This window comes from Taeniopygia guttata, chromosome 4 (assembly GCF_048771995.1).
Source record: "Taeniopygia guttata chromosome 4, bTaeGut7.mat, whole genome shotgun sequence".
In the NCBI taxonomy this organism is placed as follows: domain Eukaryota; kingdom Metazoa; phylum Chordata; class Aves; order Passeriformes; family Estrildidae; genus Taeniopygia; species Taeniopygia guttata.
Genome location: NC_133028.1, coordinates 26,138,935 through 26,166,409, shown reverse-complemented (window position 1 = coordinate 26,166,409; position 27,475 = coordinate 26,138,935). Strand labels below are relative to the sequence as shown.

General features: G+C 39.0%; 1 long non-coding RNA gene across 2 annotated transcripts in view; it reads right to left on the bottom strand.

Annotated features, from left to right (window-relative positions):
• LOC121469883 (uncharacterized) overlaps positions 1 to 27,475 on the bottom strand; it is a 112,078-nt gene that overhangs the window by 15,749 nt on the left and 68,854 nt on the right. The window contains exon 4 of one of the 2 annotated variants that reach the window (XR_012055594.1): positions 15,383 to 15,471. This is a non-coding gene — a long non-coding RNA (uncharacterized lncRNA). Of the gene's footprint in view, positions 1 to 13,222; positions 15,472 to 27,475 lie in introns of those variants that run through there. The other variant, XR_012055593.1, reaches the window with a different exon arrangement.

Sequence of the window (27,475 nt, the reverse complement as noted above, 5' to 3'; positions counted from 1 at the left end):
TGATGAAAATGAAAAGACATACTCAATATGTGCTGTAAATCACATACAGCTGTTGGAGCAGGATAATACCTGATTTTCTCATAGTTTGTTTTTAGTTAAAAAGAAAAAGAAAAAACAATTATAGTTTCTGAGTGGGAAGGGCAAAGAAGGCAAATTGAGGAATGAAAAGCAATTAAAAGCTTCTCAAAAATTTTTCTGCTGTTTTTTCTTGCCTTCTTCCAGGATGAGATTTCAAAGCCAGAGCTTAAAGATCAGTTTGATTTGGAAGCAGAGGGTGTGTCTATGTTCAGTTTCATCAAACTCAGGGTTACAGTCAAATGTGATACAAAGCCAGCTGTTTCTGGCTCTTATGATTCAAAGCAACTGAAGCTTCAGGGTATCTGTGAGGTATTTCCCAGCCCATAACAGGTGAGAACAGGTATTTCTGACTACTAAAACATGTCCTGGAAATCAGATTACAGGTCCTTCAGATAACAAGGGTTTTCAGGAATGTAAAGGATTAACCATCTTCCTAGGTATTATTCCTATTACCAATTTCCTTGCAGGTCTATAAATTCACAGACTTCTATTGTTTTAAAAAGTGATGAGTGAGCAACTTCTGTATCTGTCAACCAAAAAAGATTCTGCCAGCTCCAATGGCCAGTGAGAGGCCATTTCTCCACAAAGGCTCTTCCTCTCAGGGTATGGGCTCAGACAAGGGGTGTTTGGGATAGCTCCTGGGAGTGGGAACCCAGGCTGGCTCCCAAATCCACACATCATGGATTCAGGTTGTCTCTACTTTCGGTATGTCAGTGGCTCTGGCCAAAATAAGGACAGGGTTGTACTGTGTTCAGACATCTATAGTGGATGCTGAAATCCAGATGAGCCAGATGTCTTATGTCTCAGAATAATTCACTACCACAATTACTGGAGCTGGAGCTACTTCTGTCATGGCCAGCTCAGGAGCCCACTGACCATGGCATCCTTCCTTGTGACCTTCTCCTCTTCAGCTCCTCCTGATGTGCACTCCAGGGTTTAACAGTGCATCTAATGAGGCATCAGCCCAGGATCTGGCAATGAATAAAGCTGACTGAAATACAGAATTTCTTTAGTATAAGGAGGTTCTGATAGTGCAAGTTAATTCTTGTTGTCAATTAGACTTTGAAACAAAGTATATTTGTCATATATTGAAAGTATTTTGAGGATTTTCTTTTGGACTGTGTAAATTTTTTAATACTAATTATCAAAGACCAAAACTTTAAAATATTTAGAAAATTAAAACTATTAGAAAGAGTGTAATTTCTAAATGGTAAATACAAAAATTCTATTTGGGAAATTGAGAAAAGTCACCATTATTAGAATATCTCACTGACATATTTTTAAGTGATATTTCATATAGCAAGCTTAAAAAAACCAAACAGCAAACAAACAAAAAACCCAAACCCACAAAAAAGCCCAAGTATGAAGCAGCATTTTCTGATTGCTAAATGCAATGGCAGAAATTTTTTGTTCCACTTCAGAAAGAGTGCTGATGATGTGTTCCTGTGAGTAGGACCCCTTGAAACATGATTTGGAACCAGGGACATTAAGAGAAAAGGCCTTTAAAGAAAAGAGTTCTGGTCTGAGGAAGATTTCAAGATTCTGAACTTGCTGCTCCAGTTCTTGATTCAGCTTTTTCTAAGTTTTTTTTTTTTTTTTCATATTTGGCAAGCAGCTCTTGCCTGGGTTTTTTCATGGTCATGTCCATTGACTTCTCTGACAGAAAACAATGTAAAGTAACTAGGGCAAGGCCACCAGTTCCTTTCTTTAAAAGAAGTGGCCACCACAGGAAGTCTCAGATGTAGTATTGGTCACCAAATTTTTGTAAATAAAGCTCTTCACTGTTCACTATCAAGTAACAGGTTTAAGTCATGCTGGATGGTAAGTGCTGGACAAGGATTAATTTAGTTACAAAACCTGATCATTCTGATTTGTGTCTGGAAGTTCCTCAAAGAAAAGACAGGCCACTTTGCCTTTTGTTCCCAGTCACCATTACTTTATCACAATATATCCAGATCACTCTTTTAGCCACTAAATAATTTTGTGGACTTTAAAAGTAGCTTTTTAATGCACTGTGATTAAAGAAAAAAAAAAAAAAAGTTTGGTCAAAAGATCTATTTTCTTGTAAGTTATTGCTATGATTTTATCTAAAGATATTCATTAGCATTTTTCTTGATTGTTATAATTTAAGAGTATTATATACTGTGGAATGATGAAATTTAAACAAACCAGCTTATATTAATCATTCTCTAGCTTTTTTAAGAACAGACCAGATTTCAAATACCTGAGTAACTAAGCCAATGGCAGTTTAACTAAGGAACTTCACTTTTGACTGCTTCGTTCTTAAGCCTTAAATTTTGCTCAAAGCCTAAGTAGCTTTGAGCATGTTCACCATGTTCACAAAAAAAGTGCCACAATATCCTCTCTCCTGCTTAGTGGAACCTATATAAACTGCTGCACTTTCTAACCACAGCAAAGAATCCCAGAGGCTGGGATGTGACTGTCTTCCATCCTCTTTCCATAAGCAATGCACTGCATTGAAAACCTTTCCCTGAGACAAAGAATTGGCAGCTGGGCTGTGCAATCTTCTCACAGCTATTGGCTTTTCCTTCTGTCCTCTCACTTTCTACTGGAGTCATTTTCCTTCCCAGCCTGGGCTACCCTGGAGAGATGGTAGTCAGGGAAAGTAAACCTCTTACTAGGTTTCTGCAAATATGAAAATTAAATAAGAGCATAATGAATAATGAAAATTTTAGCTTGAGTCAGTGAGCAAACAATGCAGCTCAGGAAGCAGGCAGAGAGCAATGGGGGCTGTTAACAGCTTGGCAGTGGTTGTTTCCTCTGCATTGACCAAGAAAATGTCCTTTTCCAGGAAGCCACTGAAATGGCAAAGCAGCTGGGGTGAGAGGTGTTCATTAAGAAGATCCAAAGCAGATTGTGATTTTACTTGAGTTCCGTACCACAAGTGATAGCGAATTGGAAGTCCAGATCAGAGCATGCCACATACAGCATGTTACAGGACACCTGGCATGATTTCAGTGCTAAGCCACAGTTTATGTGCTGTTACATTTTTATTTCCAGAAGCCTAAATTTGGACTTTCAATCACTCCTTAGTTTTTCAGCTGTCACCAACAGTTTTTTTACATTGCAAAGTGTCTGTGACTGATGGCAGAATAAAGCCATCAGTGTATCAAGAGTGTATCAAGCTTTTTTATTTGCAGGGATGCACTTTGCAGGGGTTCAAGCGGCCTCAAACACCACTCTTAGTCTTTTCATGAACTATCTTTTTTTTCAGTGTTGCATAGCATGCTTTTGGTTCCTTCAGACAGTGACAGTGGTCAGAGATGTTTTACAGCTTTCAGTGTCATCATGATTGTCCATTTTGTCCCAGTGCTTTGATGTTAGAGTCCTAAACTTTGTTCATGAGGAAAAAAACAAACAAAAGACCTAACAAAAATATCACAGAAGTATAGTTGTATCCAGCTGATATCTTTGGATCCTACTCCTCGTGATGATTGTTTGACTGCATAAAAATATACTCCAGGCTTTGGTGAACAAACATGCCACACCTAGCATAGCTTAAATAAAAACTCATTCCTCCTTTCAACTTTGTCTTCCAAGGAAACACAGAAACCATCCTCCTCTTTACACCAGGAGCTGCAGCCCACAGCTGAGCTCTCATGAAAATCTTCAGATTCCTGGTCAGGGCTATGTGAAGATTTTCATAATCAGGAGACCCAACTGGTAGGGTCACAAGGTGCACTGCAAAAAGGTATATAGTGTACCATATACTGTATATATCATATACACTGTATGATACACTATAGACTACTTTGTTACTTCTCTTACAGCCAAAGATGTCAAACACTAGGCCCATTTTTAAACACTCATCTGTCTCCCTATGAAAAGTGCATCTACCACATCACATTACAAAGTCACAAATAACTTATATATACATCTTTGTTCTTGCTATACCATGTGTTTGATTTTGAACTAAAACACCCACCCTGTCAAGCTATTTTTTGGTCTATATGTGCTGACATGTGCTGAGGTGAGAAGCATCCTCTATTTATTCAGTCTTACCCAGATCCTTATACCTCATTTGTAGCAAGTCATAAAACACAGGCTGAAACATGAAAATGTTGCAACAGGGATGTCATGGTTTGGCATCACCTTCAAATCCACTTTAAGCTATTTCTTATCTTCCCTTTTACTACTCAGAATAACAATTTTAGGGCTATGCTTGATTCTTGACAATCTGCTCTGGGTTTTGCTTTCTCCCAGTTTAACAAATTTATCATATCTCCTGTGCTTACTGTTGCTTTTTCACACAAGAACCTTAACATCATTTATACATTTTTACTGAATTTTTCTCTGAAGTTGAACTCTTTCTCTGTCATGGGATCAGGAAAGTAACACTTGATTTTCAAAAAGAGCTGGATAAAAGAAATAGCCAAATTAAAAAGAAATACTCAAATTAAAAAAATCTATCTAGCAAAATAAAACATTACCATCACAAAATGAAGTGGAGGAGTAATCACAGTGCCTATATAATGGAATATACCGGAATATACTATATTTGCCTAATAATAATATTTGACTAATAAATAATGGAATATACTATATTTTCCTATATAGTAATACACAAGAAACAGGCACCACTTCTCTATTAAAGTAGTCTGATGTTATTTTCAGTTTTCTAGAACATATTTTCATTATTTAGATGGAGAAGGATGGCTAATACTTAGTATATGTTTTTCTTTAGGAAAGATGTACTACAAGGAAATGGAAACACAAGATCCAAGATGATTTTCCCTCTAGTTGTATTATACACATATTGAAGTCAAGAATAAGCCAGGTAACAAAATATCTCACACAGAGAAAGGCTGTATTTTAGCTATTTATATTTATTTGACTACTAATTGGTAGGGTGATGGTGAACTGGGGAAGCTGGCAGAAACTCTTTGAATATCCCATTTATTCTCCTTTCTCTGACAATCAACAAGTAAAAATAAATATAGAAGCATTCACCATAAAAACACACTAAGAAAATTAGTTCAGGAATGTTGGTTTATTTGTGATAGGATGATTTGATTAAGAACAATTAAATTTTAAGTCCCATTTAAGTAATGCAGTCAACCAACTGTCATCAAGAATGAGTGATAGCCAATGCCAAAGTATCATTTATCACCACATTTTCACTTGTGAGGAGCCAGAGGAACTGGTTATGCAATCATTAAATTAAATAGCTGTTTAAAAGGTATTCTCAGATTAGGTAAACCCTGCATGTGTTTATTTTTGCTCTCAAAGTGGGTCTGCTGGTTTTAACAGGACTGCTCACATACATCAAGTTGCCCTTGCTTTGCAAGAATGAGCCCTATCCCCACTTCTCTGCATCAGACCAAAGACCGGTCCTCTGAAGCAGCAGATGGTGACAAACCAGCCATTACAGCTTCTTATCACCATAGCACAAATTTAGTTGTACTTCCCCAAGCATGATGGTCCAATGCCAAGCTTTCCTTGATATATCCTCTGGAAAGAAGAAGAAAGGGGAAGAAAAAAGACTGTACAGCCTCCTCCTAGAAAGAGCTTGGGAGACACAGTTTGGCCATTTCTGCTGCTGCTGGGGCTTTGGCTGGGTAGAAAAACTCCTTCTCCTACTGGGAAATAGGATTTTCCTACTCCACTTCTGCCCCACATATCTTGGCCCATCTTCCAATGCAGTCTGGGTTCAGTTCTATGGGTCTGAGGTGGTTTTGCTGCAGCTCCCACCCTTCTGATGCCAAAGACCGCTGGCCCACACCTCCAGTGTCTTCATATGAAAGTGGGTCTCACTGACCCAAAGCCTGCAGTACAGGGCAGCCAGGCCTTTTTGGCCAATAGAACACAAAGATCCAGATGTGTCAGTGTTACTATGCTTGTTCATATTATCAATCTGTGCACCCCTGTAAATTTGGACATGTGCTAGACTTATAGAATTAACAGTCTCTGTGTGGCACAGCAGCAGCAGCAGCTTTGCTGTGTCCTAGCTCTGGAACAGCAGGGCATGCATGGTCTGGTTACCAGACATATTAATTGTATCTGGAGGTAGCTGTTTTACTTGCTTTTTAAATAAGACAGCTGATCCCAGATGGATTATCTTTATCCTTGCGCATAAAACATGACCTTTCTGGACTGCTATCCAAATATTTAGTCCTTTTTTTGGCACACAGTCATTTCCTGTGCTTCAAACAAAGAGATTATTAAACACAAACACATTTGAGATGAATGCTCAAGTAAGAGTAAATTCATCATTCTCTTCAGTGAACAAACACAGTGGAAACCTGACAAGAGCAAAAACTGTTGTAGTCTGAAATGCATTCATTACTGACTGAACATATGCTGCAATTGTTACTACTATTTATCACTGCCTGGTGGCAAAGCAAGATCCATGACTAAGCAGTGTTGGTGATCTCATGGTGCCCTTCTCTTTTCAGAGTCACAGCCTTCTTACAGCTGTCAAATTTTCAACCTCTCACATCATATAGGTTTGAAAACCCGAAGGTAAAAAGCCTGGAGATATTTGCAGGCCTTCTCAGGTCATACAAGCCCACTCTGTCCAGTGGGTATTCCTTCCACAGTCCTGTTTGATAACACCATGGTTAAATGTAGAATAGCAAATGCACAACAGTAATGAACAAACCATTCTGGCATTGAAGTATAGCACCATTTCAAGAATATTCTTTCAAAGGTGCCTTAAGTCCAGATCTCTTTGGACTGAGCAGATGCTAAAAGATTTTGTATGTTCTGCAGCTGTGAGCTCCTTTACAAATGCATCATTTAATAGGAAACTCCCATTTCAATCTAAGACAGATGGTATGCTGAAAGGAACTGTGTCAGTCTAGCCTAATGACACAAATAAAATGGTAATTATTTTCTTCTGTGTTTTTCCAATGTTTCAATGTATTTGAAGCTGTTACTGTATTTGCTGGTTCTCTTTAGTGTATGATATGAAATCTCTCAGGAGTGCAGGGTAATTGAGGGTGCATACGGCAGTGGGAAAAAAACTAAGACACATTGAGAAACTGGAAATGAAAGAAGTGTTCAATTTCTGTGGATGAAAGTTTAGCAGGTGAAAAAACCCAGACATTTTCAGAGGTAATGGGATACTGCTTTTCAATCTGTTCTTTACCAAGCAAAGACTGAAAATTGTTTGCTTTCACAAAAGTCTTTGTTGTTCAGATCATGAAGCAGGGTACTAGCAGAAGAGCTTCAAAAGTAAAGAAAAGCTAAAGTCAAATTGCTCAGAGAAGCAAAAGCAAAGCAAAACCTGGAATCTGGAAAACTTTAGGCAAAACCAAATACAAACAAAAAAAAAGGGAAAATCTTATGATGTACAGCAATGCAACTAAGACAGAAATACTTTTGTGAATAATGGCTTATAGCTGGGGGAAGACAGGATGATACAATATACACTACACAGTTCACTCTTAGAGTGGTAAAAGTGGGATCAGTTATCTTGACATTTCTTCCATTTCATAAAACTTTGAATCATGCCAGAAGATTTAATAAGACTTGTATGCTGACAAGAAAGCAACATTCCAGTTCCAGTATCAAGATATCAAGAGAAGGAGACAGGTGAGGAGGAGATTGCATCTCCACAGCAGTGTTAGAGAGTGAGGAAAGGAGCAGGTTATGCCTTGTGCTGACTCCTCAGGTGTGTGGCAAACACAAAGGCAGGCTGAAGAGGAGAGTGCAAACGGGGCAGGTGGGAGGTTTGCAGACATGTGAGTGTAGCTCTGGATATGCAGAAAAGGTGAGAAAGCTGCAAAGACCAAGATGAAGAGGGCAGAGATAAAATTCTGAATAAGAAAGGAACCTGGTTCTGTTGATTTCCTTGGAGTGACTATACTGACAAAAGATATTTCTCTGTCCCCACACAACCTTTGTAACTTATCCCTAATCTCTGTCCAGAAGGCTGTTGTACCTTTGAAAACACCAATTGCAGAAGGTATTAAGTGTGGCCCTTTTTTAAAGTATCCGCTTCCAGTGGTAAATTTTGTATAATTGCAGAGGGTTTTATTCCCCTTGAATAAATGCATTGGTGCTATATATCTTTCTGTTTATCATCCACTGCTTTGCATATGTGAGAAAACACAGACATCTTCCTTTAGGAGAGAAAATCAGTCAAGTTTGTATTAACTGGCAGGAAAAAAAGGACAAAAAGAAAAGGAAAACAAAACAGTTTACCAATGATTAGACAAATACCTGACTTGATTTCAACTTAGAGCACACATAGGCAGGCAACCCTTCAAACTGAATTATACAGAAGGTCTCCTGCTCTCACAGAAATCACTCTGTAGAGCATGGAGAACAGCTTATTATGAAGGCTCATGGACCATGAGTGTACCATGGTTGTCCCATGGACCCATGATGTCTTCTGGTATTTCATCACACTGAATTCCAGGTTGCTGCTGGAGCTAGCAGCCATCACCCGTGTTATGTCTTCTTTTTTCTCTAAGGCTGCTCAGCCACATACCTCCAGTGTCAAAGCTCCATGAGAATGAATGCTACAGCCCTTCAAAGAAAAGTCAAGAGAGGTTAGCAAGGTGCCCCTCACCACAGGTAGGGGCAGTATACTAAGCATTGGATACATTCTGCTTCCTCACGGATATGCTGGCACAGTCACAGAGCTCTCTCCAAAGTGATTCCTACAGTCAGACCGTGTAGATCAAGAAGTAGGTTATTTTTACTGGCCAAATATTATACCCTCTGTCATCACATCCAGGGTGATGATCCTTCATACCCTTCTGTCACCTTTCTCCTTAAAATTGCATTGCCAGCTGAAGTTACCTCTAGGTTAGAAGTTACAGTGAAGTAAGAACCATGAGAGTCATTCAAATATGAGTAACACTGCCCCTCAGTATTTATTTATTTGAAATAAATCATAAAACTACATTTCTTCAGACAAATGTTTCTTTAAAAAATGCAACATACCAATTTTTCTCACTTAAAAAAAAACCCTCCCATCTCATTGTTTCTGTTTCTAGTATAATTTGTCATACATTTTTTGCTATCATCATATAATAGCACACTTTCTGGTAGCATAATTTTGTGTACAAATCTTCTATATCAACATCCTCTGAAAGCAGCATTTTTTAATTTTGGCATGAAAGTTACTTCAAAGTTATCACAATGTCACATCAACAGACTACTGAAGATCCAGCAAAAATTATAATACCATGCAACTTAGCTCTGCTTTCTTATTTAAAATACCATCCTATTGCAATCATAAAGTGAAAATGGCCTAAATAATAACAGAATAATGAAAGATTAACAACTTCTGAAGTAGAATAATTTATCAGGACATTAATTTAGAGCAGACACTGAATGTGAGAATAATATGTAGCAAACACTATGAAAGCTGGGTTTTTTCAGAGCACTGCAAAACCTTGGAAGCTAACAGCTTTCAAAAACAGACAGTGGGATGTCCATAAAGGAATCTTTTTTTCCTTGAATAAATATTTCTCAATAAATACTTATATAAAATTATGAAATCAGACAAAACACATTGCAGAGGATTTTCATCATTGTTAGAGTGGTAAAAATCTTTCTAGGAAGGTAAAACACCAATTGAATGTGGTATCATTATATATGGAGTCTGGACTTAATATTAACTGACTTCAACTGGAGCCAAACTAGAGCAATGCTGATACTGTGGCATTTTCCAAAGACAGAAGACAACGTTAACAATTTAAAGACAGCGCTGACAGTCGAAAAACCAGGCTGCAGCCCTCAGTTTCACCACTGAAACCAGTCATGGTCACAAGAAAGTTATTTAACTCCTTTGTGCTGGAATTCATTCCACTAGCTGGCAATGCACCACTGGCCTCCTTTCCAGGGTTCTTGGTGTTCTTGGGTACTAAACCAAAGAGGTCTTGCAATAAAGTATTTTGCTTGCTGCACTCAGACTCTACTGAAAAACTGATATAATTTTTTATTTGCTTCATCCAGGTTCAATTTGTACTATAAATTATTAGTTCCCTCCTCCTTTCTTTCTTCTCTTTAAATTAGTACAAAAGTGGTTTTAGTGGCATTGCCTTCAGTGGAAATAGGATTAGAAACTTTCATGGGAGATTGCTGGCTGTGTTGTGGAAACACTGGAAACTGCCATGAAAAATTATTCTTGGGGGATATAGGAAGCAGAAAGTGTTACTCATTGTAAAAGTCATACAATTTTTAAGCTGTGTGGTTAGTTCTGATAGTAAGAAGATTTTTTAAGAGACATAATAGATGCTGTCAAATTCTGTTTAAATATTTGATGTAATTTAACTGCCTAAGAGTATCCCATTCCAGGTTGTCTGGATTTCAAGGCACATGAAATCTGATCAGACATGGACTGCATATAACAGTAGGCTCCTAATAGAGCAGTCAATCTGTGGCACAGATGTCAGCCTTCTCTTGAGGGATCGCTCTTCAGGAATAATTAGCTGGTGGTGTTACTGTTCAGAAAGAAGAGAAACCTTAAGTGATTTCAGGTTTTCCAATAAGCAAACACACACACAGAGCTTGAATTTAACAGGGACTGTTGTGACCACTACTTTAGGCCCAAGCTTTAAACAGCAAATTGCTTGAACTGAGAAGTCTGGTGGTTTGATTTACAACTCAGGGATCAAAGTGATATAAACTGCTACTACTGTGGGAAGATGGTAGTTTATAGTATCTGAAGGTCTGTAGAATAGTTAAGATGATTTCCCAATAATAATCTATCCTTTTCAGGGACTCCAAAGGCTGGAAATGTTGACAATACCATTTAAAGTGTGTAATTGGGTTTGCAAGCTGATTTTTCCCTGTCTCCTGCTCTCAAGAGTGTTTAGCAAGTTTAATATCATGATGTACCACCTGAAAAATAAGTATAAAACTAATCACCCCTGCCCGCAGCACTAGGCAGCCATATCTCTCCTAGCTCACCATTTCCCCCCTGAAATTTACACATAGACATAGGAAGACTAAATTATTCTTTTTTAATAGGAAGACCTAGTATGCTTATTGAAGCAATAAATTCTCCCCTTGCAAAAATCACCAGAATTTCAGACTCACAGGTGTTAATCAGTAAAAGAAAACTCATTTTGCATCATGCTGAAACTCTAATAGAAACCGAACTATCCCTGACTTCAGCTTCATTGATTTTTGCTTTGTTAACAAAGGAGCCAATATTGACAGCACATATATGATTAATAGACAAAAATAGTTTGCCTGCTGGGGAATATTGGTAGCGGGGGAGATGTCACAAAGAGGAATTTTCTTAAAGACAGACAATTAAAAAAACCAATAACCATTGCAGTTCCACTTATTCCTTTCTCCTTAAAGGCTTTAGTGTGTTTTCCTGCAATGTTTTGTCTGATTCCTCAGGTATAAAAGCTGCTGACAGTAATGTGCACTAATCTTAAAAAATACAGGCACATTAAAGGCACTGAACTTCAGTTATTGCTTTCTGAAAGTTTCCTCTGCACTTCTGCACTAATCTAGGTGTAGAAAGAAGTCTTCTCATAAATGAGAACAACCTCATTGCTTTGACAAACTGCATCAACATTTCAAAAACAGCCAGTGCTGTATATTGCAAAAGGGTAAGAATGCACTGCTTTGGAGGAAGCAGAGAGATGTAAAATTCTCTGCTGGGCTGAATCAATATGTTCTTATAGAACTCAGGCTCCCTTATGAAATGCAAACTCATTTTCTGCTTATCACAGTATTACCTCTTCTGTACTGGCAAAATGAAAAACAAGGTAAGTGGCCAAATTAAAGTGCAGGCAGGCTTGGACTCCACAAGTCCATTTCCTTCCCTTCTCTATCACCATATTATCTGTACCATAATACTTTTGCTTATTTATCTTGCAAGCACTTTTTAAGAGGAACAGGCCTGGCAGTGGTCCCCACCTCTTGTACAAGCTTCTGGATGTATCTGATCACGGGCTCTTTTCTTGCATACGGCAAGTTAAACCAGGTACCTACACAACCCAAAGCACACACACAGCCCTAAGCACATCTGCACAGTGGTGGGTGCACCCACAAACTGATGGTGGTTTTGGTATATCAGGCTAGTGGCTTTTCTTGAATTGTTTGAGAATCATTACAATGGCTTCTTGGCAAATGTAAAAATTTCAAAGGTCTGTATTGTTGGTTGGGGGTTTATGTATAAATCACAAACGGGATGGGACTAATTAGGAACACTTTATTTTTTAGTATCAGTCTTATTACATGGTTATGACAATGGGAAGACGTTAGTAGATCACATATTTGGTAGTAGACAAAGAACTTAATATTACAACTTACTTTAAAAGTTTTTTAACTAACTACATAAAGCAAAAGAATATTGGCAATAGTTCTATCTAACTACTATAAGTACACGTACTTTTGGTTAAAACAATATTTGGTTTTTTTGAATACAATAATTGTTTGTAAGCTTTAAGATACAATGCACAGAGTTCTATTATTAAGCTTATAACTTTCTAATATTTCACTAGATATACTTTTATGTTGCTTAGGGAGTTATTTTAGACAAGTGTTAATACACAGACTATTGTCCTATTTGTCTTACTTTTTTATATCTTATATAATTCTTATAAGTTACTGCTTAGCTCTAATCGTAGTTCTGTTGTCTCTGAGGTTTGCTTTTTGTAGCTTTCTTAAAACCTTCTGATGTTAAGGATTCCCACAGTTTGATCCAGAGTCTGATCTGCCCTCTCACCCTATCACAATTGTAAGTAAAACAGAAAGCAGCAGTGACAGTATTTAATAGAGTAAAACTTAAAATAGTTTTGAAAGGGACAAAACTACAATTTCATATTTTGGTTTGCTACTTTCATCTACTTGTTGTTTACTTTCAGCATTCAACACAAAGCACAACAGTGTGATGCTATCCAGTAAAAAAATATTCAAGAACGATCTGGACTCAATCCTGTGCAATGTGTTCTAGGATGACCTTCCTTGAGCAGGGAGGTGATCCAGTGTAAATCTTTTCAACCTTGCCCATTCTGTGAGGGGAAAGAAAAAGTAAATCTTGGAGACACCTGTGTATGAAGCTGTTAGAACCAAAACAGAAAGACCATTTACCATGTAGCTTGTGAAGATCTAAAAGCCCTTTTTTCCTGTGTTCTAATTAGGACAGCTGCTTTGCACTTTACAGTTAATTGCAAATCACCCTCAGTTATTGAAGGTGTGTCTGTTTTCTCTACAGCATAAGTGCATTATGCAAAGGTTGTCTACATTAGACACAGGAGTGGAAAACAATGTGTGTGTTGCTGGCTATGTGGTCTGAGATAACCTACTTTGCTGCCTGAGTAGTTACTTGTCTGTGGTACATTTTGATACTTGGGCAGAAGTTCTATTAGAACTACAGCCAAGAAAAAGAAGTTAAAATAGCTGCAGGATGCTTATGAACATAACATTTTTCAGGTAAGCTTTTGTGAGGAAAAGACCACACACATAGAGCAGCCCTTGAAGTATAACAGGTTTCCTTTTTTCCTCCTGCTATAAAAGAAAAAAAAGGCAGTTTGTAAGTCCTCAGACACTTCTCAGTTAAGTCAGTTATTAGTAGTACAGACTCTCATTTGGGTCACTGCAACCCTTTGACATATTGATGATGATTTTTGTGCTTTGTTCGTAAGTGCAGTTCCTAGAGCTGCTACATGTTGATCTGACTCAAATCTATCCCATACTGAGGCCATTTTCCCTGATGCACAGGCTGATAAAGGGAATCATGTGATGCTTCTAAGAGAGACAAAATCTACTCTGTTTTTTTTTTTTCCTTTTAAACATCTCCTTCCAGTAATTTTGCTAAAATTCTTACTTTGACCTAGGCACAAAAAGAATGGTGGACTTTGTCTAAAGAGAACATACTGCCTGGAAAACCCAAGCCAAGGTGTCAGTATTTTAAACAGAGCCTGTGGCCAAGGCCAGGCAGCTACAGGAAACTAGAAACAGCTTGAAATCACTCTAAATATTGCTTCCTTTTTCCAAGTTAAAAAAATATATAAGAAATTATGGCAAAAATAATCTGATTTGGCTGTTTGACCTCTACAAGGCTGGATGGAGAATTCCACCCAGCAACAGCAGCACATTCTTGCTCACAGCAAGTTGCAGGCCTCCTGTATGAGCTGACATCTCTGCTTATAAAACACCATCGTGATCAGCTGAAGCACATCAGCTAAAATCCAATATCTCATGTAAAAGCAAGGTCAGGTTTCTCTCTGAAAGGCCCTGAGTAAATGTGCTCTAAAGAAGATATAGCTTTGGAACAGCAGTATTTGTATTCCTACCTTCCCTAAACATAAACTTCCTTCCAGTGAGAAGCTGGTACTGCAGTAATAATGGCTGCTTCTGCTTCCTCTTGAGCTGTCTCAGAACACAGGCACACACTTTTCTGAACCACTGTAGTATCATATGAACTCACTCCCTCTATGCATTTGCACATAATTATACACAGTTGTACTCAGCCTTTTGGAAAGTGTGAATTTCGACACAGACTTGAGAAAGACAGCCAAAAATCAGATATGGAAGGGAAGTTGAGGAGAAATAACCACAAATATTTCTCAGTTCAAGTACAGTTGTCTTCCTAGCATTATCTCAGTTTTTCAAAGTAGTTGCACATGAACAAAAGCATCCATATCCCAGCTGACCAGTATCTACAGTTACTGGGCAGTATTAAACATTTATGGAGAAGCAGCTTCCAAGAAGACTGAGTTGAACACAGGAGGAGCGTTTTCATCTAAGGTTACCTCAGAGTCCAGATGTCATTCAGCTTGATCTGTGTCTTGAAAGCTGTGGCTGCAGCATTTATTATTCACAGAAGAACAGCATAACTTAGTCTTGACTGACTTTTAAAAAGTACACAAGGATTTTTCATGCATGCTGACACCTTATATAAGATAGTGAAAGCCAAAGCTTCAAAAAGCCTGAACCCACCTCATTCCTCAGTTGAGAGTTCAAGCCTAGGTTGTTTAATACTCACCCCAATTCATTTTTCAGAGGTACCTTGCTCCCCTCTTCATCTACAGCCCAGAGAATTAGCTCTGGGTAGGGTGTGAGGCATGTGTGGGTAGAGGGGTGGTGGTTATAAATGCTATCTTTAGCATGGTAAGCCTGGTCTTCCCAGCACCTCTCATGGCTGGAGTCAGATGGGCGCCTCTGCAGGTATCCAGTACAGGAACCAAGCTTTGGATGCTCCTGGCTGCCTTCTGGGGGAGTTTGTTCCCATCCCTTTACTGAAGAGGGAGCTCAGAAAGATGTGCTTCCTTAGGCTGCCATCCCCCCTGCCATGGAAGGTGTTAGCACTGCCAGAGAACAATTCAGAAACAGGGAACAATTTGAGGCTTTAGGGAATTACCATTCTTTTCTAGATCATTCGCACTTGCTGTTTCCAAGCTCAGTGGAAGCAGCAGATCCTCTCAGAGAGACTTTGTTAGTTTTGGTCACCTGAAAGTGAGAGAAGGACAATTTTAGTGCAAAGTACGACTTTCACTAGTATGCTGCTCCTAGTTCAGAAAACAAGCACTAAGGCAAAATATCACTAAAATTAAGTGAAAGAACAGCTTTGAACATATATCTCTGCTGGCTGAACCCAGCAGGCACAACAAGTGCTGGCTCATTTTCCTTGCTTCAAGAGGCAGTAGCATATTCAGGAAGCTTCCATCCTGTAGTTAGTTAGTAGTAACTGAAATAGTTGCCTGAAACCAGGAGACTGTGATGTTCAAGCCGAAAATCTCTATTGCAAAAATCGCCTCCCCAGATCCTTTTGCCTTACTTCATACTCATTGCAGTATCTCACCATTCCTGTTTGTTGCAGGTGGGCTCAAGGATGACATGGTTTCTGTATTTTTTGTAAAGGAAGGCCAAAGTAAGAGCTATCCTTTCAATCTGTGTAACAGTTGTTCCCCCTACCCCTCACTGTTATGCAAATACTCACAGTTTTGAACCACTGTGTGTTCCTGAGAAGCTGCCAACAAAGTTTAGCTGTCTCTTGATAAGCTCCTGAATTCTATAATAAAACAGTAAGGGCAAAATATACTCTGGAAGATGGCCTAATGCAAAACTGTGGCACAGTATTTAAATCATAATGTTACTGCCTTTTGGAACTTTTTCCCACTTTAATGTGCATGTCAGCTGGGATAAAAATATTGAGCAACAAGCTTTGAACTATTTTGGTGCTCTAGTAAAGTGTTTGAAAATACTGCCACACCAATTTTTCTACATTTTATAATAATCCGTGATTTGGAACAAATTATAGCATAAACACAGCATAAACATAGCACGTCAGAACAAAACAAGTTCTTTTCAAGATATTCTAAATGAAAACATATCTAAGACTATTGTTTTCTCTTCTAGTACAATCACCATGGAAATGATATAAAACTCACTTAAAATATCCATTCTTTCTTAAATGCTTTGTGTTGCCCAAATGATAAATGAATTGAGCATAATTGGTTTGGAATTTCAGTGGTCAGTCACAGAACAACATGTTCTTTGGAACATGCTATAACTGAGTTAATTGCTGCATTTAGTGTATGTGAGACGAAAGTTTATACTAGCTTTGTTTTAAAAAGAGAATGGAGCAAAACTTTTAAAACACTGAAAGGTGTTCTGGGTTACATACATCTCAATTCACTGCAAAGTTTTTAAATTCCAGCAAAGAAAAACTTAGAAAGATTCACCCCAACAGCAAACTCAGCTAAAATAAATGCAGCTACACTAAAAAATAATTGTTTCATTAGCTTCAGAGCTAAGACCTATATTCAAGGACATTGTTAGAGGTGTAGCCACATGCACAGATCTCAGCACATATGATGACCCCTTCCCAGTTTCCTGATCACAGCATCTAAGTCCTTACTGGAACCTGCCATATAAACTCTTTCCCAAAATTCTCTATGGAAGATGAATGGCAAGGGACAGACTCTATAATACACAATTCAGTCAGCTGGTTCTTAAACCTGCCAGATCGCAGGCACGAGTGCTGTATTTTTTTGTACACATCCAGAGGAGCCATTAATGATCCCTTAACCGTGGATTACTGGGGTATACTCAGTAGCCTTGCTCAGGCTCAATGATCCTTCTGAGCATTCTAACTAAGCTGTAGGTTGATTTGAACAAGGGCTACTAAGGTTGTCCACAGGCCTGATGCCAAGCTGCACCTTTTCCTCATCCACAGCCCAGCAGCTGTGACTCTGCATTTCACAGGCTTCTCCCACCATCTAACACTGGCCACAGGAGATGACCTGAGAACCCGCATTTTCTCTGCCACATCAGTCTGTGGCTAGACCCATGCCACAGGTTTCCAGAGCCCCCTCAGAGCTCATGCCCCCCAGCAGGTCCCGCAGGTGCCAATTCTTGCTCCTGGCTGCCAGCTGTGGCTTCATCTCTCAGTTCAGTGAGGAGTGAGGCTGCAGCAAGGCAGAGACATCCCAGGCATTAACAAGTGAGATATGACCTGAGGCCTGACTGTGTGGCACTGAAAGACCTAAAGCTGCCGCCACAGGCTGATTGCAGTAGTCAGTGAAGAATCCCCATGTGAGCCTCATGACAAAGTTATGCATCCATAAACACAAGTGGCATCACTTGTGAGAGGTTCATTTCCCCTCTTTCTTTAACCATTACATGCCTGACTTTCTTTTCATTAAGCCATGAGACAGCAGTGACTTTCACAGTGCAGTTTGGGAGTCATACTAGCAGGAGCAAGGGCAGAATTTTTTTAAAACCGTCTTTGAAGTAAAAACTGCACCATCAGCCCAAGGGGAATGCATAGTGAAAGAACACAGAGAGTTGAAAACAAAATTTAAAAATACATATAAATGCATTTTGGCTGACTAAACTTATTAAAATGCTTGAAATTTAAATTTGAATGCATAACCATCTGCCTTGAGGATAAGTTTGATATAAGCTCTTATTCCAATTTACATACATCTTACTTTGCAAAATGCCACCTGAAACTCATGCTAAGTAGTGCACAGAGGAAGTAATGCATTTGTCTTTCAAGCATTTGATTTTCATTTTGATAAAAGACCTAAAGAAAGTACTTCAGGCAATCCTAGTCAACATATCACATATTTCTAAGTTAATTGCCTTGAATCAGTTTCTCTCTAGGAGCAGAAAAGGTCAAATTATGTAGTAAAATTACACTCTCTAGTGGTGAAATCCTGGCCCTCATGTCACGTTTTTTTCTGTAGCTCCATCTCATCCTCTTTGTGCTCCTTGCTCTTTCAGAAGATTAACAAATAATTCACCTCATACATGTTGTTACTAGGAGTTATTTGTATTGGCACGTGAACAGTTACCAGGTCTTCTTAATCTAAAAATTAAAGGGGAAAAACTGTGATTTCAGCAAAGAAAGATTCAGGAGATATTTCTCCATCATATTCAATAGCTGGAATAGCTGAAGGAGACATCATGTTTGTGCAATATGCACATACATTTTATGAACAAATATTAATCTTCTGTATTTATGGCCAGGTGAACTTTAATGTAATGAAGTAGAGTGGGCTATAAGGTCAGAGTGGGGATTTTGCAGTTTAGACATTTGAGATTGTCTGTACATGATCAAATGACCACTCTTCTCTTTTGAAGTATTGCAAACCAGCATACAGAAAGATCTGTTCCCAGTTTTTACATGCAATCGAAAACCTGACCCCAAAACATGAGGCCAGAGTATGACAATCTCATCTTTTTTAATATGGCCCAGTTGTGTAGTGCATTTGGGTCAAGATACAAATTTTGATACCAGATTCTATTTCTGTTACAGGATAAATCAAAATCCAGGCTAAAGAAAACAACTCTGGGGGATAGGGAAGGAAACTATAAATTGTCTTAATTTTGTAACTGAGATTAAAGCCAAGCCTTTATTGTTTGAGACTGTGAGGTGCAGAGTAATAAATCCTTGCTGTGAAACCCATAATTTTGTAGTCATGGAATCAACACATTGGATCTCATTTTACTTCTGACCCTACCACTTAACCCCTTCACGTGTCTTTCCTGGTCTTTTATTTTATTTCATGAGATAGCATCCTTCTCATTTTAAATTTGATCCCACATTTTAGATGCCTTGAGGGGAAAACATTCATGTCTCCTCCTGAAAGACCATGGGCAAAATTATTGTTTTTCCTGGATTGCAGCAGGGTCAAGAAATTTTAACATTTTGCTTTTGCTTCTTGAGAGAAATAAATGAGGCCAAAGCATGTCCTTGCTGGCGTTGCATTTGAAAATAAGTGAAAGATTTGTATGTTAAATGCAGCTTAAATACAGATCACACTCTTTAAAACAACTTGTTCTAAGCCACCTACTACATAATCACTACAAAGTGTTCATTTACAGCACTGGTTGTGTGTAAGAGTGTACTCAGGATGAATGACTGGATAACAAGGAGACCATATGCTGCTCTGACTATGTCAGTAGTGCTTTTCTTACCAGTTTTTGAAATCTGCTGTCAGCACTATCTTTCAGCATCCTAAAATATTGGAAATGTTACAGATGTTTCCATGTCCTTTTACTTCATCATTAGTGGGATGAAAAAAAGAGCATAGTATTGAGTGGTCAATCTCTCTTGTTCAAAATGCAGCCATTCTTTTTACCCCTGCTATTTGCATGATGAAAGAGAGTAGGCTAAAACAAGATTAGGAAGAACATCTTTATTATGAGGGTGAGGCACTGGGACAGGTTGCACAGAGAAGTTGTGGAGGGCCCATCTCTGGAAATATTCAAGGGGCTTTGAGCAATCTGGTCTAGTGAAAAGTGTCCCTGCTTGTGGCAGGGGGGTTGGAACTGGGTGATCTGCAAGGTCCCTTCCAATCTCACCATTCTGTGATTCTGTGATAACCCAGATCTTGTGCAGATCTCTTCTCTGAGTGCTGCCATGCAAACCTTGAGGTCAGTGCCAGCCCTCACAGCACCCCCAGCTGTGCCACCTCCCTCCCACCATTGCTCCACCAGCTCCCCAGGGACAGATGGCAGCAGGGCAGTGGATGCAGGCTTTGCTCAGAAAATCTGAATTACAGCACTCAAGTCACTGTTTCAGCCACTGAACACTGCCCCAGTTCTAAGAGAAGCCTCCTGCAGTGTTTGAACTGAGGGCAGCCAGTCAGTTAGCCTGTGCACTCTGCCCTTGCAGACTGCAGGTGGTGTGATGGATGGATGCAAGAAAGGAGGTGAGATCTCCCAAAATATCAGAATAAGAAGCTCTCAGGTCCCATGGTTACTAGACTACTCAAGCACATGGTAAATAAACAAGAATAACAAACCTCTTTGCATTCCAACCAAAAAACTAGTTTTGAACCTGTTTCTCTAAAGGAAAAAGCTCATGAGCTCCCATGTTTCCTGTGCCTTCTTGGTTGGAATTATAACAATATTTACACCTGCTGTTAAGCATGCAATAATTATTTCTAGATGTACATAAATGCAACTTATTTTTTGCACATTAATCTTTCACACAGCCTACATGCATTGTAGAGCTCAGATGTTTACCCCAAATCCAAATAAAACATAAAGGGTTTAAAAAACCCTATGTTGTTTGTTAAGCTTCCTTAAAAGACAGCTGATGGCATCTGCCTAACACTCTAACTTCATTTTATTACTGAAATTCAGGGTGTAACCATCCTGCTTTTTTTCAAGGTCTACATTTTTGTCCACCTAACTCAGTACTCAGTGTCCCTATAAAATTAAGTGAAAATAAGCACTAAATTTTGATGCCCATGGAGTTTTTTATTATACTGTGGACAATACTAAGGGCTCTGGGAGAATCCCTGCGGTTTTTTCCTGAACTTTTTTGGGTTAAGTAGATGAGTCTCTTCTTCTCCTCACTAAATGGCAGTGTTAAATCACAGTAAATATCAAACACTTGGTTCACTTTTGCAAAATAAGAGAGTGGTGCAAAGGACATTCAGTGCACCAACCCTGATGACTGATCTGCAAGAAGCAGTGGCAAGGCTGTACCTCACCCTGCCAACAAAAGCTGCCCCTGAGACACACCGTGCCCACATGTTTTGAGGGTACTTGGCACCATTCCTCACTTACCAAGTCAATCTTCCCTCCTCATGCACTTGCAAAAAGGTGCTGCCTCTCATGCCTCCATGCACACATTTTCTTGTCATGGGAGATTTTATCAAGACCAGCTGTACCACCAGGAATATTCTGATCACTGCTTTGCAAATGTACGGAAATGTGAGTCGTTTAGCAAGAGCTGGCACAGAGGGAAAAAAACAAAACCAAACCATCTGAGATGGAGTAATCTCCAGCCATTCATGTGTCTGTAGAATGTGTTTAGTCTTTTGGCATCTGAACATAAGAGGAAGGTGATTAATGGGGTTTTAAGGTGCTCCCCTGCAGGTGTAACCCTGGCTTTGCACTTCAGGTCTTCAACACCTGTCAATAAATGGTGGCTTTTAAACACTAGATGTACTAGTTTGTCTGCTCAATGATTTCATGATCTGCTGTCATTTTAAAATTATGCTTGGTGTTTATTTTTCAGATGAATCTGACCTTTACAAGCAGAGCTGGATTTTAATTTCCTCTTCACCTCTGTGGAAGTGTGATAGATTAAGATTTTGGCCCCAGCTGTAACTAAGGCGCCATGGCCAAGTATGATATTTACATAAAGGCTTGTGTTCAAACAGTAAAATATTTTTCTCAGGAGTCTTCAGATTTAGTGTGCTTCATGTCCATAATACACAGTAGACCAAGAACATACATCATCTGATTCAAGGCTCCTTACAAAATACAGACCAATTCTGTGTGAATTTGGCTCATGTGACTAATAGACAGGCATCCATGAGTTTATTCATATATAGATCATCCCTGTTCATTAACGTCAGCAAACTCTGACTAATGCTTAGCTGAGTTTATCTTTATGGCTCCAGCTCCAACAAAGAAATGTCAACACTAAACCTATCACTCAACAAATTGTTTTATCATATTTGAATAACACAGTGGGCATAAATAATGAAGATTTTTTACACTTTTCATTTAATATATATTTCAAGCATTTTATTGAACAGTCTAATATTTATAAATCAAACAACAGTTTTGTTTCCCAGAGAGTGTATTGGCACATGCTTTTTTTTTATAGGACAGGCAGTAGCTGGGTATCACTAATTTTTGCTCCTTCCCACTCCCTACACTATAAAGTTCAGCAGCCAAAAGTTCAGGCAGTTCCTCAATGAGCTGTAAGAAAGAATACGTAGATTATGCAACCTTTGTTATCCAAATATTCCTAGGCTGGGAAAGAGTTGCCTCTCTATTTCTCTTATGAATACCCTACATTTTCCTGAGCATTTTTCTGGGGTAAATAAAGAAAAAAACAAACAGGTGCTGCTTTTTTTCTTTAATGAACAACATCTCCCAGGGCCACTGGGAGAGTACAGAGGCACAGAAGCTGCTCAGGTCCCTTCAGGTGGCCCTGTGAAACTCTCCAGTGTCATTTTCCCAACTGCAGCATTATCACCTCTAGCAAGGTGAACCCCTTGGAATTACCTAGTCACAGATAAGCTATTTTCCCCTTCCTTCTTTCTCCAGTTTCGTTAACCAAGATCAACACTTCAAAGCAATTAATTTTAACTTGTATCTTGTTTGATTCTTCATTTTTTTTCTATTAATATAGTACTCACTCCTGTGAGTTTTCATCAACTACTAAATATACAAAATGGAAGTCCATAGTAAGACTTTCCTCTATCTGCAAAATCTTCACCATGTCTTCAAAAATCTCCTATACTCTTCTCCTGTATTATAATTGGCCCAGTTCCATAAATATGTTTGGTGTCCTTATAAACACTGTAAAACTGAGTTAAATGGGATATCTCACAGCTTTCTAAGCAGCAAAGCTTTCAAAGATCTTGCAGCCATTATTACTATCTCATACTAAATAGTCAGAGGTAAAAAAGTCAAACTGTCATGTAGCTCAAAATGTCTCACAGTCTCACTCCACAAAAAAAGTAGATCAATCTATATTGCTTTTCTTTCCAGACCACCCACTTGCTCTTTGTACTGGATTTCAGTTATTTTTGTTATCAGCACTAAAATACTATAGACTACCTAAAGAAAAGTCAACATTTATAAAAGGCCATATTTTTCTATTTATGAAGAAAAAGGTTTCTTCCCATGTTTGTGCAATCATATTTCTCTTCAGCATATAAAGTCACTTTAGGGACTCTGACTAAAGGAGTTTGGGACTGGGTAAAAATAAACCTTGATGGGTTTTGCTGCAACCAGCTACTGAGTGGTTTGGGTTCTGTGGGTTTTTTTTCCTCCTGTCAGCTTCTAGTCTACATTGTGAATCTGAAACATATGAGTAAATACTCCAAAACTTCCACTGTGTTCTTTGATGTTTTGCAGCTCAGGAGTGTGTTCAGCTTTTCAACTCGGCATCTTAGAGGTGGTCTCATACCCAAGGTGAGGGTAAGAAACACCCTCCACTTACAAGGGGAAATGATGGATTAACATTGTGGGGAAAGGCCCCCATCTTTCTTGTATTCCTTTTAAACCAAATTTATATGGCATTTGGTTCAAGGCAGTACATGTCTGATCACAGCATTTCTGCTATGCAACTAAGGATATATGAGGCAAGGCAAAGACAATAAAGTCTTCTCAGGAATTATTCTTTACATTATTATCTCATCACCCAAATTCAGGTATGATACTTTTTTCTCAGTAGGAGGCTGTGGTACAGCTGCAAGAAAATACTCAGAGAACAGAATTTACACTTGTTCTTATTTGTGACTGACCTCCATTCCCTGAACTTTGTCTTCAAATAATTAAATCAAACATCATTGCCAAGAGGCCAATGCCAGTATTTTTTGCATGCTAATCTTTATTGAGGACCGCAACAGGCTTATGGGCTTAACTTGTCCAAATAAATGGGGAAGACTTTCAGTTTACTGAAACTCCCCTTAAGTCATTAGAGCAATGTCAATTTATCCTGGAGAAGGATTTGTCCTTAACTGTATGATGGATGAGTCTCTTACTACAACTGTGTTCTCTTTCCATTCTTAATTAGAAGCAAGTAATAAAAGAGATGTGATCCTAATCACTTGATTAGGAGATGTGAAAGAAAAAAAGAACTGGAAAGTAAAATATTCTGCCACAAAGAGTACAGTAACACTCCATAATAACTTAAGGCTTTCCCCAGGATTATGGTCAGCTGCTTTCCAAATGCCCCCCTTGTCCACTCCAGGTGAGCTGCATGGGGTTCAGTTGATATGATATGGGTATCTGCCTACTAAGCATCAAGGTAAAACCACAAGTTCCTTTTTCACTGGCTAATTGATATTAAAGACAGAGCTCTAATCAATTTGTAATGATATTTAGTTATAAGCCATTTGGGACGATATTTGAACCAGCAACCTCATGGTACAAATAACATTCAACATCCCGTGTTCTCCCATAATTGGCCAGGAAGGCTGAAGGAAGCTGCTTCCCACAGACATGTAATCACATCCAGGAAACACACAGCCCAGAGCAAACAGCGCTGTGTTTTGCCACATTTGTCATCTGACACAGTTTCCGCTAGCCAAGACTGGAGCTGGTCAAGCCAGAGTGCCAAGGGGAGCTCTTTGCATTTGCTCACACTGCTAAATATGCTGTCTGCTGCATTTCTCTGGTTAATCCTTTTTGTTCCAGCTGGGGAAGCAGCATAGTTGTTCTGGTTTCTAAGTCCCATATGATTCCACTGCCAGTTAGGCAAGTAAATATCTCTGGGACACCACTGCTGGCATTATGAAAAGCCCCATGGGTGAGGAAGCAGTGGAATCTCTTTAGAAGTATCAGGGCACAAAACTTCAAAGCTGGCATACTGAACATGGGATTTTCCACAGACCTCATAAGAGCTTTAGGAAACCAAATTCCCTGTGCAGTCTGTAGGCACAGAGTTATCACAAAATTCTTTGTGCTGCCTTAGCCTTCACAGGCAGCAATTGCTTATTGTGGCTTATTGCTATGAAACTACTGAGTGACTGCAAGGAATGCAGCAACAAAATGTAGCAAAAGATTGGGCAAACAACCACTTAGTAAAGGTGTTGATAAGTCTTTTCTGCAGAGTCTGAAATCTTTGTTAACTATTCTTTGCAAGAATGACCTAACCTGCCAATTTATTTTAATAGCATTATGTAAACAAAGGCAAAAAATCCCCGTCTTATATTTCAGTTTTTAACTTCCACTGACTCTCTTTTCCCTATCACAGTCTTCTGTAACTTTACAGTAGTTCCTCAGTGTCGTGATGGTTGGAGTGGTTTACCCCTGCACACGGGGTGGGCAGGCTGGTGACACAGTTCTCCAAGTCCCAGTGCCAGCTGTAATCCGCTCCCGGGTCTCACTGACCAGTGAAGCTCACGTAGGCAGCAGAGCTCTTCCTTGTTTCCCCACAGCAAGAACCACCATGGTGCTGCAGGAGTGGTCAGCCCAGGCTCTCTCCACCTCTTTGGAGGCACCACGAGGCAGCTGTGCCCCTGATGTCCCCCAGCAGCTCCCCTGACACCGCTCTCCCTGGCCTGGGCGGTTGCTGTGCCCCACAGCAAGAGCCTGTCTCTAAGGGAGCTGCAGGGGTCACTCCTGCAGCCCCCCCTTACAACACATCCATGTTTTTAAGACCCTGAAATATGAGCAGAAAGGAGGATTCTCTGTGAATTACAAATTGTGAAGAGTGACTCCGAAAAGAGAGAGATGTATCAATTTTTAGCAATAGCTCTTTTGGCTGAGCTGCTCCAGCTCTGAGATGAAGAGAAATGGGATCAAGCCTACCACAACATTTTGCTGTGCTTGATTAAATGCCACCCTAGAGAAATAGGTATAAGAAAGAAACAAAAAGTATTCTAGAGAGCTGCTTAATGTGAAACTGTTGATAAATAAGTTTGAGGTCTCACCAATCAAATAATCTTCCATGTGATTCTTCAATACCATTTTCCTTCACTTACATTGTTTCTATGCAAATTCTGTCTGAGATAAAAATAGATGGTAATTGAATTAGAAAAACCAAGACATATCATCATCTGTTTTATATCTTCTGGGCTAAAATCTTCAGATCTACTTAGGATAAAGCTTCTTCTAATTTCAAAGGTCGCCTTCAAAAAGGTACACAGTATATCTCAGGCAAAGTCCTAAGAATAGGAGTTCACTGGCTGGAATTTTAATTGTCAATTGAGTAATGGGCCAGACTGCAAGTCTCCAGGAGACAATGTTATATAAGTGGAATTTGGCTCACTGATCTATACTGAAACCTTCTGTACACTTTATTGAAGTATATGAACATTTATACCCAAAGAACTGCAACATTAGCTCAGTTGCCTCCAAGAAGATACTTTCTTAGGTAACAGCAATAAAAGTAGAAAACAGAGTAGAAGAAACAAATTATAATGAAGAATAATTCTATGTTCTCTGACTGTGGGATCACCAGCACTTAAAATGGAAAAAATGCCAACCAGTCTTAACACAAAATGATTGACAGTGTCTGAGTAAAGCTGGCCAGAACAAACACGTCATTCTTGTGACAAGCTTAGCCTTTTTTGATTTAAAATCCAAAATATTTGTAAATGAATGGCTTCTTCTCATATATCAACCTTCCAAAATCCAAATAATGGCATGCAAAAATAATTTCAGAAATTCAGTTACCTCTAGTCATTCATCAAAGCATTAATATTACTCTTTAGTCAGGACTAGAGAAAAGTTTTAAGAGCAGTGAATTATCTTCACACACCCTTAACTGTGTGCCTCAGGCTATACTTCATATGCTTGATGAAATGGCACTCATGCTGTCCCATGTAACAGAAAATCAAGGTATTAAATATACCTTTTTTCCAAGGGAATCTCAGGCATAGTTGACAAGGTCATATGTATTGATAGGGTTTATATCGATTTCTGCAGGGCATTTGATTGAGGAGCAGGTGATAATTTGTTTTAAAATGTTGTAAGGGGAATAACAAAGTACATATTAAAATAACTAAAAACTTCCTCATTGGTGAATTTCATCATGCCTTAATGGAGATGTATATGTTACCAAGGTCATTCCAGTCCTGTCTATGGAGACCAATCCTTGAGCCAACAATGACAGTTTATCAATCATTTAGGAACTTGAAGTATTTGGTGGCATTCACTGTAGATGAAAATAAAAATAATGGAATAGTAGACTGCAGAGGCTGAGTTATCTGAATTGCAAGGTAAGTCGGTCACCGTCCAACCTGCACCTGGGAGTCAGGGACACAAGGTGACGGCCACAGAGTCGTGATAACAGCCACAACTCACACATTGTTGAAAGTAACTGTAAATACCACCACTAAAGACTGCCATAAGCCTTCAATAAATACAAAGGGAAATAATGAAGAGAGGTAGCAAAGGGAACCTGGCCCTGTGCACAGCCTAAAATCGAATGAATTGCTAAAATTCATTCTTTTGCTGAGCTTATACATTGAGGAGGATGTGGGAATACAAGAGGGAGCACAGAAAAGGTTTTTAACTT